The sequence below is a fragment of the Maylandia zebra genome, linkage group LG8, assembly GCF_041146795.1.
Source record: "Maylandia zebra isolate NMK-2024a linkage group LG8, Mzebra_GT3a, whole genome shotgun sequence".
NCBI classification, from domain to species: domain Eukaryota; kingdom Metazoa; phylum Chordata; class Actinopteri; order Cichliformes; family Cichlidae; genus Maylandia; species Maylandia zebra.
This window is the reverse complement of record NC_135174.1, coordinates 13,736,363-13,748,378: the sequence shown is the minus strand read 5'-3', so window position 1 is coordinate 13,748,378 and position 12,016 is coordinate 13,736,363. Positions and strand designations below refer to the sequence as shown.

Genomic DNA, 12,016 nt, shown 5'->3' with positions numbered 1-12,016 from the left:
AAGTCAGCACCAACAGCTGACACAGTTAGTGCCAGAGAGCGAGAGACAGAGACAGGGGTGAGAGAGATTAGGTTTCATTTCTAATCTCCAGGGACCCACTGGGAAAAAAAAGGGGAAAGGAGGTGGGATGTGAGCTGATTTTCACAGTACATTGTAAACTGTCATTTCTACACAACCCAGCGTGTTCGGGCTGACACTATATTTACTCCCACCAGTGAACAAAGCACAGCAGGAATAATTAACCCTTCATGATCATTCCAGGTATAAAAACAAAACACCTTTTATTGACACTCTAACGACAAAACTTCAGACTATTGCCACAGTCCAGGCCTCAAGACACACACACACATTCGTAATATTGTCCAACCAGCTGGAGTGCCCACGAGCAAGTTAATGTGTACCCCAGGCTGCAGTATGTCTGGTTCCTGCCTTATCTCCCTCCCCTAACCCTGCTGCCCCAAGCAGGCAGGGTTAAAGAACAAATGTCAGCGCTGTTATGGGGACTTAATGTCTCTCCTTGTGAGGTGAGGTGAATAAACTCCGACTGTTAAATACACGGGGCTCTCTCACATAATCAATCTATTTGTGTCCAAAGTGTAAGCCTGCCAGCTCTGTCACTAAAGCAGTCAGACGAAAACTCTGAACAATCCCATTGAGACGAGGACACAGCCGCCTGCTGCTACTGCCGGGGGGAACCTTACACACAAAGACACTCTTATTCTCAAATTTGGCCGACATTACCGACCCTCCCTGACATTACCCCACTTGGTGAAGTACTCTCAGGCACCGGTTGTTCTTACCTCGTTTCGGCTGAAGAGGAATTATTCCCGTTTTCAGTCGTCTGTACGTTAACTTTTCACAGCCATGGAAACGGTAAGTTCTCCCCCGGTTTTGTTCTTCACTCGCCGAGCTTCCCGGTCGTTAGTCAGCTCCCAGCTCTCTGCCGTCGACTCATACCTAACATATCTGTGTCAAACACGCGTATGTGCGCTTATTTCCACTCCGTCGTGTATTATCGATACTGATGCGACCGCGTCGGTTTACCTCAAACAGCTCGGAGAGGAAGGAGGGGGGAATTCTAAAGAGCAAACAGCGATCAAGTCGTACGCTAAATACGTACCAAGGGCTGTTATCTAAAGCTAACCGCAAGTAAAATTACGTAAGAAGAAAAGGAGAATGCCAAAATGGAAAACTCCACTTCCCGTGATTAACGCGGATCTTTCAACAAGGATATCCGGGTACGGTCACCGTCGCCTAATGCAAATATGTAATAAAGATATATTTAATGACTCGCTAAAGCGAGTTTACGCAGAACCTTTAAGATTTCGTGTTTTTCTTTCATTTTTTCTAGCTTATACTGTACAAAGGTCCTTCTTATGATAAATGGTACATTTTAATCTTATTAGTCTCGAAACCAGCTAGCGGCACTATATCGCCATCCAGTGGTCAATGGTATGAACCACATCTGAAATTATTGTTTCGGACCGTCGGTAGAAGCCACCCAGGCCAGGGAGGCTAATATTGCAATGCAAAAGATATGATCTTCAGCTTTACAGGCATAGCATTCTGACCACTGCCAAATGAGTGAGTAACACTGATTATCTCTTCAGTATCTCTTCAGGACTATTAGACCAGAGTTGTCAAACGTATGCGAAATAATTTCATCTCAATTATTAAAGGGACATAAAATGCTACACATATAAAGGCTACTTTACATCACTGAGCCCTGCTCTCAAAAATTGACATACATGTCACACTGTCTGTGAAGCTGGATTTAAGAAATACGTGTTTAAAGTTAACGTTTAAAAACATGTTTAGCGCCATCTTCTGTCAACAAGGAACGTGGTTGGTTGGTTGTCTAATGTTCGAGTTTGTAAAGCACCAGTGCCTATCAGAGGGGAGAGGGACAATATCTGGTTTAATGGGTTTCCCCTCCAGTTTTGTTATTTAAATATAGACGAGTGGTATCCACAGAAACATCAACGGATCCTCTTGTTCATCCGATGACACCTACACAGACATGTCGGGAGCAGAAAAAGGACCTCTCATAGATCCTGAAAGGGCAGGTTGCATCACACAATTCATTGAATCAACAGCAAAAGAACACCAAAACTACGCTTCACATCTGAAAAAGATTGTAATGAATCTCCTACTCTGTCTTGTTTCCACCACAATAGAATCGCACGTCCTGCACAGCTCTATTTCTCAATGTGCTTTGAGACCAGTTTTCCATCAAAAATCTCTATTTTCTGCACTATTCACTTGCATACTACACACCAGTCTACTGTTGTGTACAATGTTGTCGGTCGGTGGTTTTCTTTTCGTGTTTTCCCCAAAAATGACCTCTGACAAGAAAGCCTAATTTCTGCTTTTCAATACTAAAGAAATTTTTTAACTTTTACAAATTATGTCAAATTGCAAGACAATTACCTATGTCTCTAATAAAACCTCTGTAACCTCTGTAAAACCTCTGTAAGAAATTTCTTTCATGCAGATACCTTTGTAGATTTTAGAAAAACATGGGGGGGAAATGTAAGCTACTTGAGGAAAAAAACAAACAGCTAGAAGAGGAAAACCATATATTGAAGCATGAGAACGTGGATATGGTAAAACCTTAACAATGCACACATCCAAGTTGTGTTCGAAAAGAACAGAAGTAATTTCAGAATAAAAAACATCTGGAAGAGATGCAAGAATTGGAGCACAAATACAAAGATCTGGAAGAGAAGAATAATCTTTATGCAGCTACAAGAGATGGACAGCATAAAAAGTCAGCATGCACAGCTGGAAGAAAAACATAAACAGCTGGAGCACATATACCAAATAATGGAGGGAAAGATGCATCTGGAAGTGGCAGAGCTGGAAGCGAAGTTGAAAGATGCACACACAATACATGATACATCATGATCATGATACACATGACTACAATTTCAGCAAAGCAAACAAATAGAAGAAAAACAAGAACTGCAGCAGAAATGTAAAGCATTTGAGATGAAGAACCAACAGCTGCAGAACAGAAATGCAGCAGGAGAAAATAAAACAAGTGCAAGATTACGAAAAACTGGTAAAAAAGCACAAAGAAGTGGAGGCCAGAAATTCTGAAATACTCAAAACATACAATGAGAGGCAAAATATAAAAAAACAGAGAAACTCAAAAGGACAAGACAGAACAGCTGCAAAATTGTGCAGTGTTTTAGCCGAAGAATAAAATAAATAATGTAGTTTAAAATAATAAACTGTGGAACAAAAACAGAACTCGTGGAACATCAGAAGAAAAAGAAAAAAGCTTCAGGCTCTTCAGATCCACATCAGGCGACGAGGAGGAGGCCAAGAAAAAAAGCAAAGAAAGGAAAAAGAAGAAAAAAATAAAATGGGAGAAAGAGCCGGAGAAAAAGAAAAAAGGCTCCTGGTCCTGGGTGACCAGAAACAGGAAACATTCTGCTGACAAGAGTGCGCACGAGGCTGCTGGGGGTTCAGCAGGCTGGACAACAGTCGCTTCCACATCCCTCCTTTCTCCACCTGGCCTCCATTCCATTCTGTTCCACTTCTCCATCTCTTCCTCCACCTCTCTTAAATCAACGCTCACTGATCTTTCTCTCCATCATCATCCATCATTCACCATATCCACCTTCCAACTGTTAAATAATAATAATGATCCTCTTGTAATTTGCTAAAACTATAAGTGTACTTTCAGGGCGTAGCACCGCGGGAAAGAAGGACACCTTTTTGGGAAATCATAAGGATGGTGCAGCATTTCCAACCTTTCATCAGCCTCTAGAAATGATATCAGTGATGAAGTTACTTTGGTTGATATGGTTGATGGATTTTCCCCATTAAAGAATAGAGTCATCAACATATAATGTACACATCAGAATAAAATGAGAGTTGGGCTTTAACAGAATGTTTCATTTTGATGGTCTCAAATCACTTTAATGAAACCAACAAAAACAACTTAAAACCTAAAAACATACAAACATGGTTCACACACACAACATCAATCTCTGATGTCCTGTCCTCTCATTGTTTCTGCTCAATATTATTATTTCTCCCATTTCAGAATCCAGACAACAGCAGAGAACATCTGGTAAAACTGTGTCTCTACAGTTTTTGGGGGGGATCTTCCTCACATTGTTTCCTGTGATTTCTTTGTTGCTGTGTCTCTCTCTTTCTTTAACAATATCAGTTCTCACTGATGAGTTCTAACCTCGATGTCCAATTATCCTGCACGCCTGAGATTCATCCATTCATCAGCATCCTGCAAAAGTTAAACCTTGTATCTCCTCATCATGCTGTGACAGATTTGTCATGCGTTGTTTTTCATTCCAGCTTGTTTCCACTTGTTCATTGAGTTTTATGGCCTAGTGAGGACTAAATCAGGGATACCAAACTCATTTTATATTGTGGGCCACATACAGCTAATTTTTATCTTAAGTAAGCCATTTCTCCGCGTGATAAAGTGGTAAATAAGTTTAACACCCCTGTATTAGAACAAGAAGCAGAGCTTTGAAATGTCCTTTAAGATGCCTGGAGAATTATTCATGAGGACTACTTAAAGAAGATACAAGATAGCCTGCCTAAGGGAATTCAGACTGTGTTGAATAATAAAGGCGGTCATGCCAATTATTGACTTTGAAGCTTGTTGCAATTGTATACTCTGCATGGTCATGGGCGATCAAGGCTTATTGATGCATTGGGGAGTTAAAAGGCTGCCCCATGTGGTTGAATCGCAGAGACAACCTACTGTACCTCAAACTGCTAAAAAAGTTCATGCTGGTTCAAACAGAAAGGTGTCAGAATACACAGTGCATCACAGTTTCTTGTGTATGGGGCTGACCCCATTACAGTGAACCCATTACCAGATCCTGACAGCTTGGTATTAGGCTTGTAAGGACAGAAATCACTCTTGGTGATGATTATATTATGCATTTCTTCAAGACAAATTTTGTGTAAGTGTACTGTGGTTCTAAACAGACAGAAATTTAGAGGAGTTCCTGCGCTGCAGATCCGGAGTAAGTGGGATCACCCTTAAAAACAACCTTCAGCTATGATTTCTATGTAGCTCATATGTAGTTCATGTAGAAACTATGTAGCCAGTAGACATCGCAGAATGTGAGGTAACATGTTCATGATGGCTAAACATCTAAGATAATGAGAAGTTGAAACTACCTGAACATAGAAACTGGACAACAGGAAGTATCAGTGTATTGTAAACTCTAACTCTGAGTCACACAAAAGTTTAATTAGAGGTAAATATTCTTCCCATCACCATAAAAAGACATCCCCAAGTTGTCCTTGATCACAGATGCAGATGTAAGCAATGTGAAAAAAAAATCTAATAATTTAAACAGGTGTTACTGAATGAAAAACTATTAAAAACTAAGTACATCATTTCTGCTTCCATAGGAATTAAGCGGGTAAGTAGCAGCCAGGTGCTGCTAATCAAATGCACTTGATTAACTGATCATCAACAAGTTTGAGCACCTCTATAAGCAGCAGCATTTGGTAGTATATTGGTCTGAAGCATTCAGGTGTGTGTTAATACAATGATTAATACCAAATGGTTAAAAAAAAAAAAAAACAAGCACAGCATATCTGCACGAACGCCTCATACGAACTGTCAAACACGAGGAGGAAGGTTGATGACTTGGGTTTGTTTTTCAGCAACAGCACCTAACCACCTCACAGTCACTGAGTCAACCATGAACCCTCTGTATCCCAAATGATTCTAGAGTACAATGTGAGGCTGTCTGTCCCGACAGCTAAAACTTAGCTGAAACTGGATAATCCAACAGGACAATGATGTCAAGCACAGCAGCAAATCTACAACAGAATAGCTGAAAGAGAAAAGAATTCTATTCAATCTCCATTGAAATGCTGTGATGGGACCTTAAAAGAGCAGTGCATATACAACTGCCCGCAAACCTCAATGAACTGAAGCAATGTTGTAAAGAAGAGAGACCCAAAATTCCTCCACAATGATGCAAGAGACTAATAGTCATACAGAAAATTATTACTTCAGTTTTTGCTGCTACAGGTAGACCTACAAGCTACTGAACCATGGCCTGTACAAAGTTTTTCACAGGAATACAGAGTCTTGTATAAGCTTTCTTTTTCACCTAACCATAAAACATATAAAACAGCCAATAATTTTGCCAAAGGAATTACAAAACCTAAAGTACATGAAATGAGACTGCCTTTGTTGTTTATGTTCAGCCTGAGCATACTGTAAATTGACTGTAATAAAAATGTTCTATAATTGCTCTATATAGAAATATTCAATACATTTTAAAACCTTGAGTTAGAGAAAGCTGTAGCATATATAATAATACTAATGATGCATTATATGGCATCACTAGGCCCTTTTATATGCCAGCTTCTGTTTCAGTGCCCAGCAAAGTGTGACAGCTTGTGTTTTCTGCTGTCACACTTTGCTAACTAAGACTAAAGTCACTTATAACTGTGTCCTTCCATAACCTCACCCAGCTTGCTGTTCCTGGCAACGACGCATTGCCTACATATAAAAACTGTGATTAAAAACATGATGATTACGGAGGGGAGGCTGATAACAACCTGGTGAAAGATGACAATGTCAATTGACAGTGAAGAACCCTTGACCCTGACGCCATGGCTTCTACAATAAAAAATCAGATTTACTCTTATTTTAAATAAGTATATATTATATGGCATTATAATTGTTTCAAAAACATTATATTGGTGATGGGTCATTATGAACATTAGAACAATTTACTGTTGCTTGACTTAGACTTACAAGTCAGGAAGCCTAATGTGGCAGAGAACATTCTTACAAAACATGTTCCCACTAAACTGAAACTTTGAAGCAAACAAATGAAGGGAACTAAAGAGATTGCAATACTTCAAATAAGGCTGGTTCAAAAAGCAAGTCAGTCGACACAGACTCGTGTTAATTTTTATGGCAGAAATGAACATATTTACAGCCTGATTTTTTTTTTTAAAGAAAGGATATTGGTCGGATATTGATCTCCTGCATTATTAGAGACGTAAACGCTAACAGTCAGGTGTTTCATGTATTGGCTGCTAGACAGTCCTAGACATATTCTAATGTGCTATATAAATGAATTGGAGCTCTGGTAAGAAATATTGATAAATTAGTTGACTTGCTGTGCAGTTCATTTTGGTAACAGATTGTTCAAGAAGTCTGTTTTATATACTGAAATTCTAGTTTTTCTAATAGTTGAGCTAATTAGCAAGTATCTGTGCCTGTACACTGAACCTGCACAGTCTGCTGACAGATCTTGTTAACCAAGCTTGATTGTCCCCCCTTCCCTTACCCCCCAAATTAAAATGGCAGTAGCCTTAAAAATACAGTTGAGGCCACATAGAAAATTGGAGCCCACAAAAAAGTGCTTTCTACATTTGTGTTCTAATGTTACTAATGGAGAGCCTTGATGTGTTACTTCAAAGAAGTCTCCTTTGGAGGTGAAAAAGATGCTTTTCATTTTTTGTACGATAAATTCATCCATCATATATTGTCTGGAAGAATCTTCAGTTATTAAGGGCTTTCTCTTAATTTATCAGTCAGCTGCATGTGTTTCCCCCGTATATGATAAAGGCATTCATATCAAACGACAGTGAGACACAGAAGCTTTGCAGGATTTGATGTTTGCCAGACGAGAATGTTATTCTGCAAAATCCTGGATTAAAAGGCAGGAAATATGGTGCAGAGGGTTTCTTTTTTAAATATGACTTTTAAAAAAAACAAACGTATTCAGCTACTTCAGCAGTGTTTAGGTTAAAATATTAAAATTAATGCAAAAGTAATTAACAACCAACAAAAACTACCATCAAGGTATGTTTGAGGTCAAATAAATCATCCCAAAATAAATAAAAGATTGTGATTAGGAGACAATAAAGTAATGAATAGTGATAAAGTCTGCTCCCTGCAGCTAGGTGCACGCACACTTGCTCCATCCACTCTCATGTAAAATATTACATCCAAGTCATAAACACTATCAAACATGGATGCTAGCTAGCTTCCTGGTTGATTAAATTAAGCCAATAGTCTAAAAACTTGCATTCTGCTGCAAGGCCACCGGATGGGGAGATATGGTTGTAAAAAGATTTCCAGTCCTGTAGAATTCTATGGGGTAAATATTTTCTTTGTTGATTGCTTCAGTTCTTGAGATTATTGTTATTACTTGGGAGTGAATTGTGTTTAAGAATGCACTGCACACCTAGCCTTCAACCTTTGCTAAAGTAATTTGAACACTGTAAGATTTTGTATAGTCCTATTTATGGTATTAGTATCAGTGCCAGCTAGTGGCACGCTGATGCTATCTAGTGGTTAACAGTATGAACCATGTTGGCTCCAAAACTTAATGTTCTTTTAAAATTAAAGACAAAAATATAAATTTGTAAGTAGCTACCTACAGTGTAATTATGTACTTTGTGATATTTGACAACTTTGCATACCATATCTTGTCATCAGACTCCTATTATTGCTGATCTACAACTTTACCTCCATAAAGCTGGTCTCAGGAGGGACTCTGATGACTTTCTTTCTTATAATTTTGACCCTAGTCTTTATTGATGCACACTCACAGTCACACCTACAGCCAATTTAGAATCGCCCAGTAACCATGGCAGGAAGCTGGAGTATGTGGAGAAAACCCACACAAGTACAGGAAAACTCCACACAGAAAGGGTAGAAAGCAGAGGAGAAAATGTGTTTGTGGGAGAAGAATAAGACAAGAAGAGGTGTGTGTGTGTGTGTGTGTTTCAGTGAACAGGAGATGGGTCAGCTAAAGGGTCAGATGGGTGTCTCAGGTCCTGTGTCAGGTTTTTGCTGCTGCTGTTTTTTTTTTTTGTTTGTTTGTTTTTGTTTTTAAGGCAGAGACCTCTTCTTTTATCCTCCACTTGTCCAGTTTCTTCAATTGACTATACCAAGATATACCAAGTTCTTGGCTAAAAGGTCTTTGAGAATCACTTTAAAAAAGAACTACTAGTTCATGCCGGTCAAACTGTTATGTACGGCATTATTTTTTTGATTCAGTGAAAGGAAGGGCTCACTAGTTCGCTCAGTCTTCTGGGGGAGCAGAGAAGGAGATGAGAGACAGGAAGGAGACAAGAGCAGGTGTGTGTGCATGTGTGTGTCTGTGTGAGGACACTTAATTAAACATAATCTTATCCTTTTCAATAACATCATGATAATATACACAAAAGCTGGTGAGTGCACTTCAAACATTTGTGTAAATATATTACACATAATATACAACATGATTGTTACTTCCGTACAATTGTGGGCATTTAAATTAAAAACAAACAAAACACATAGCTAGTTTTGATTCAGTACGCTAAACCCTAGCATGGCTGGGTTTACCCTTTACAAAATGTCTTGTGTTGATGAGTTAGTGAAATAACTTTATCACTGTGTCTTATGATACAACATACATCCTCTTTGTTGTTGATACTGGGTGTAACCGTGTATATCTTGCATCTGTCCATTGCCAGCTATTTTATTTTTTACAAATCCAGCCAACTCTCAAGTTAATGTGCTTTTTTCAATCTGACAAGCTTCAGTTTTCTGCATTCTCTTCAGCGTCCTCTTATCACCACACTGTGCCAGTGTTGCTGTGGCCCTTCCACTCCATCTTAGTCTGCTGTCCCTTTAAAACAGGGGAGAGATGTAAATGTCTTTGGAGTAAAGGGTAGCATGTGAAGCATTCAGTTGAGTGAGTCTGGATTACCTCTTTTAATGTCTGTGTCACTCGGGTTGTTTGAACAAGGAAAGTTCAAAGGATTAAGCCGATTCGCTAATGAAGAAGCGGGGCAAAGTCTAAAACCCATTAAACTCTTATTAATATAATTGTCCTGTCCGAAATCAATCATCACAATTGACTCTGGCCTGGAGACGGGGCACAAATAGTGGCTTCGATTTTGCACTAAAAAAGCGGTAAATATAATGGGATTAAAGAAACTCGCTAATTATAAATAGCATACTGTGTAATTTTACGGGGGGGAGAGACATGTTGCCACCAGCAAGGAGACACAAAGTTGAAATCCGGTGGATCACAGTGATTTATCTTCAGGGTTGAGCTAGGCGGAGCGAAGCATCCCCCCCGATAGACAGAAGCAGGCAGTCCGGGGCGGAGAAAAGTTACAGCTTGGTGGAGTTGTTTCTCGTGCTGCTACGGCTCGCTACACATTACCGGTGTCACAAACTAATTGTTTAGAACACAGTGACAAAAGCTAAGTAGTCGCTTGACTCTAGCTAACAAGAACGGCACCCGGGAATAGTTGAAAAGGAAACAAATACTTCTTCGACAAGAAGGTATGGAAATGACTGCATCTTACACTTTTTGTCCCCACTTGTGCACTTGTTCGCTATTCATTTCCTTTCCGCTTAATATCTCTGCTTCACTCTGTTTTCTGGACGATTTTTTTCATTTAAAAAATCTTAGCTGGCCCACTTCAGTCAACTTTTTGTGGGTGTATTGTTTTCAAAGGCCAGTGTCGGTGCGTACACACAGTTGTCATGACAATGCTAGGGAAACCCTGCGCGAGGCACGTTGAGAGACACAAAAGGACCCCGGCTTAGCTTTGCTTTTAAACTTTTTTTTTTAATTAAAAAACCCCAAAGAGTGTTCTTTTTTTGTCTTTTACCCGTCAACGAGAAAGATATAAAAAACAAACAAACAAACAAACAAAACAAAACAAAACCAAAAAAAAAAAAGCGGCTTTGTCAACATTTATTTATTAGTATCCTGTGTCAGTGGAAAGAGGAGCACTTCGGGGGAGGTAACGAGGTCAGAAGGATATGTGGAATCTGTTGGGCTAAGGTGTGTCCTGTGTTTATATGAGGCAGATTGTGACCCTGCCAGTCAGGAAAAGGATGCTTTTAGTCGGCCCTTTGCTGCTTTATGGTCAGCACACATGTGGAAATGACTGGCTTCTACAGTAGAGAGTTAGCAGCACACAATTGTCTTAGGGGAAAAGGAAAAAGATGTGTGTGTGTGTGTGTGTGTGTGTGTGTGTGTGTGTGTGTGTGTGTGTGTGTGAGAGAGAGAGAGAGAGAGAGAGAGAGAATGGAAGTAGTAGCTGTGTGAATGACAAAATAAATACATGTGTTACACTACGGTATGTTTGCATTTGTGTGTAGATGGTAGGAAACTGAGGACTGGGTAACATTAGGTGGTCATCAACTTACGGGTGGGGGTTTTTGAAGGTGGGTGGAGGGTAACTACAGTTCAGTCATACAGCAGACACACCAGACGGAGCAAATTGGGACCTACTGGCTGGAATGAAGCTGGCAACACGCAGGATAGGAAAGCTTTTCGCTCAGATGACTCATGGTTATGCTTGTTTACAGTCTTGTGCAAGGGAAGTTTTCACTATTCCAGGTGCTTAAAGATGAGTGTCTCGTGAACCGGTGCCATGCTTGTCATTAAGTGCAGTGCCAGCGAAATACTCTAACATTAGTAACCTCTGAATACAGTCCAAGCTGTGAGTACTAGGATCCCTAAATATACCTTTAAAATAATAATTATATTCCACAATAGTTCTCTCTTTATGGATATATGAAGGTATGAATTTATTGGTGCCTATTCTCAAAGCTTCCTTGACTGTCAGTGCAAAAGGCAAACATATTCATGGTTAAGCCTTTAAAATATAGTACAGTAGAGCACCACTTGTGCTAATCTGAAGCAGGCTGAACAAAACCTGGAATGAATGCATAATGGTGTAGTTTTAATAACAGGAGCTATTACAGTTGCATACTTCCTTTCCTCAATAGGAATCATGCTTTCAAAGATAATGCATGGCTGCATCGATCATTTATCCTCCCTTGGATCTGTGGCAACCTTCCGTCTCTGCTTGTGTGTCGGGGCATGCAGCCGCATCTCCTCAGCCTAGCTTGTGCCCGTAGGGCCTGGAAGCACATTTAAAAAAAAGAAGAAAAAAAAGAGACACTAAACATACAAGCACACACACTCATTCACACACTCATGCACACGGGGGCAACATGAACAAACCTACATCA

The 12,016-nt window shown here is 39.7% G+C and overlaps 2 protein-coding genes and 1 long non-coding RNA gene across 4 annotated transcripts in view; 1 reads left to right on the top strand and 2 right to left on the bottom strand.

Annotated features, from left to right (window-relative positions):
• Nucleotides 1-1,137, bottom strand: part of capn15 (calpain 15) — a 47,208-nt gene extending 46,071 nt beyond the window's left edge. The window contains exon 1 of the mRNA XM_024803505.2: nucleotides 801-1,137. The gene's annotated coding sequence lies outside the window, so the exon portion shown is untranslated. The remainder of the gene's footprint in view (nucleotides 1-800) is intronic.
• Nucleotides 1,138-9,478: 8,341 nt separating this feature from the next.
• Nucleotides 9,479-10,508, bottom strand: LOC101479878 (uncharacterized). Its single transcript, XR_191761.3, has 3 exons — nucleotides 10,333-10,508; nucleotides 9,726-9,814; nucleotides 9,479-9,644 (listed from the first exon to the last, which is right to left on the bottom strand). It is a non-coding gene; the product is annotated as an uncharacterized LOC101479878 (long non-coding RNA).
• ankfn1b (ankyrin repeat and fibronectin type III domain containing 1b) overlaps nucleotides 10,030-12,016 on the top strand; it is a 156,890-nt gene continuing 154,903 nt past the window's right edge. Inside the window, exon 1 of one of the 2 annotated variants that reach the window (XM_076887414.1) lies at nucleotides 10,030-10,309. The gene's annotated coding sequence lies outside the window, so the exon portion shown is untranslated. Of the gene's footprint in view, nucleotides 10,310-10,695; nucleotides 10,785-12,016 lie in introns of those variants that run through there. The other variant, XM_076887415.1, reaches the window with a different exon arrangement.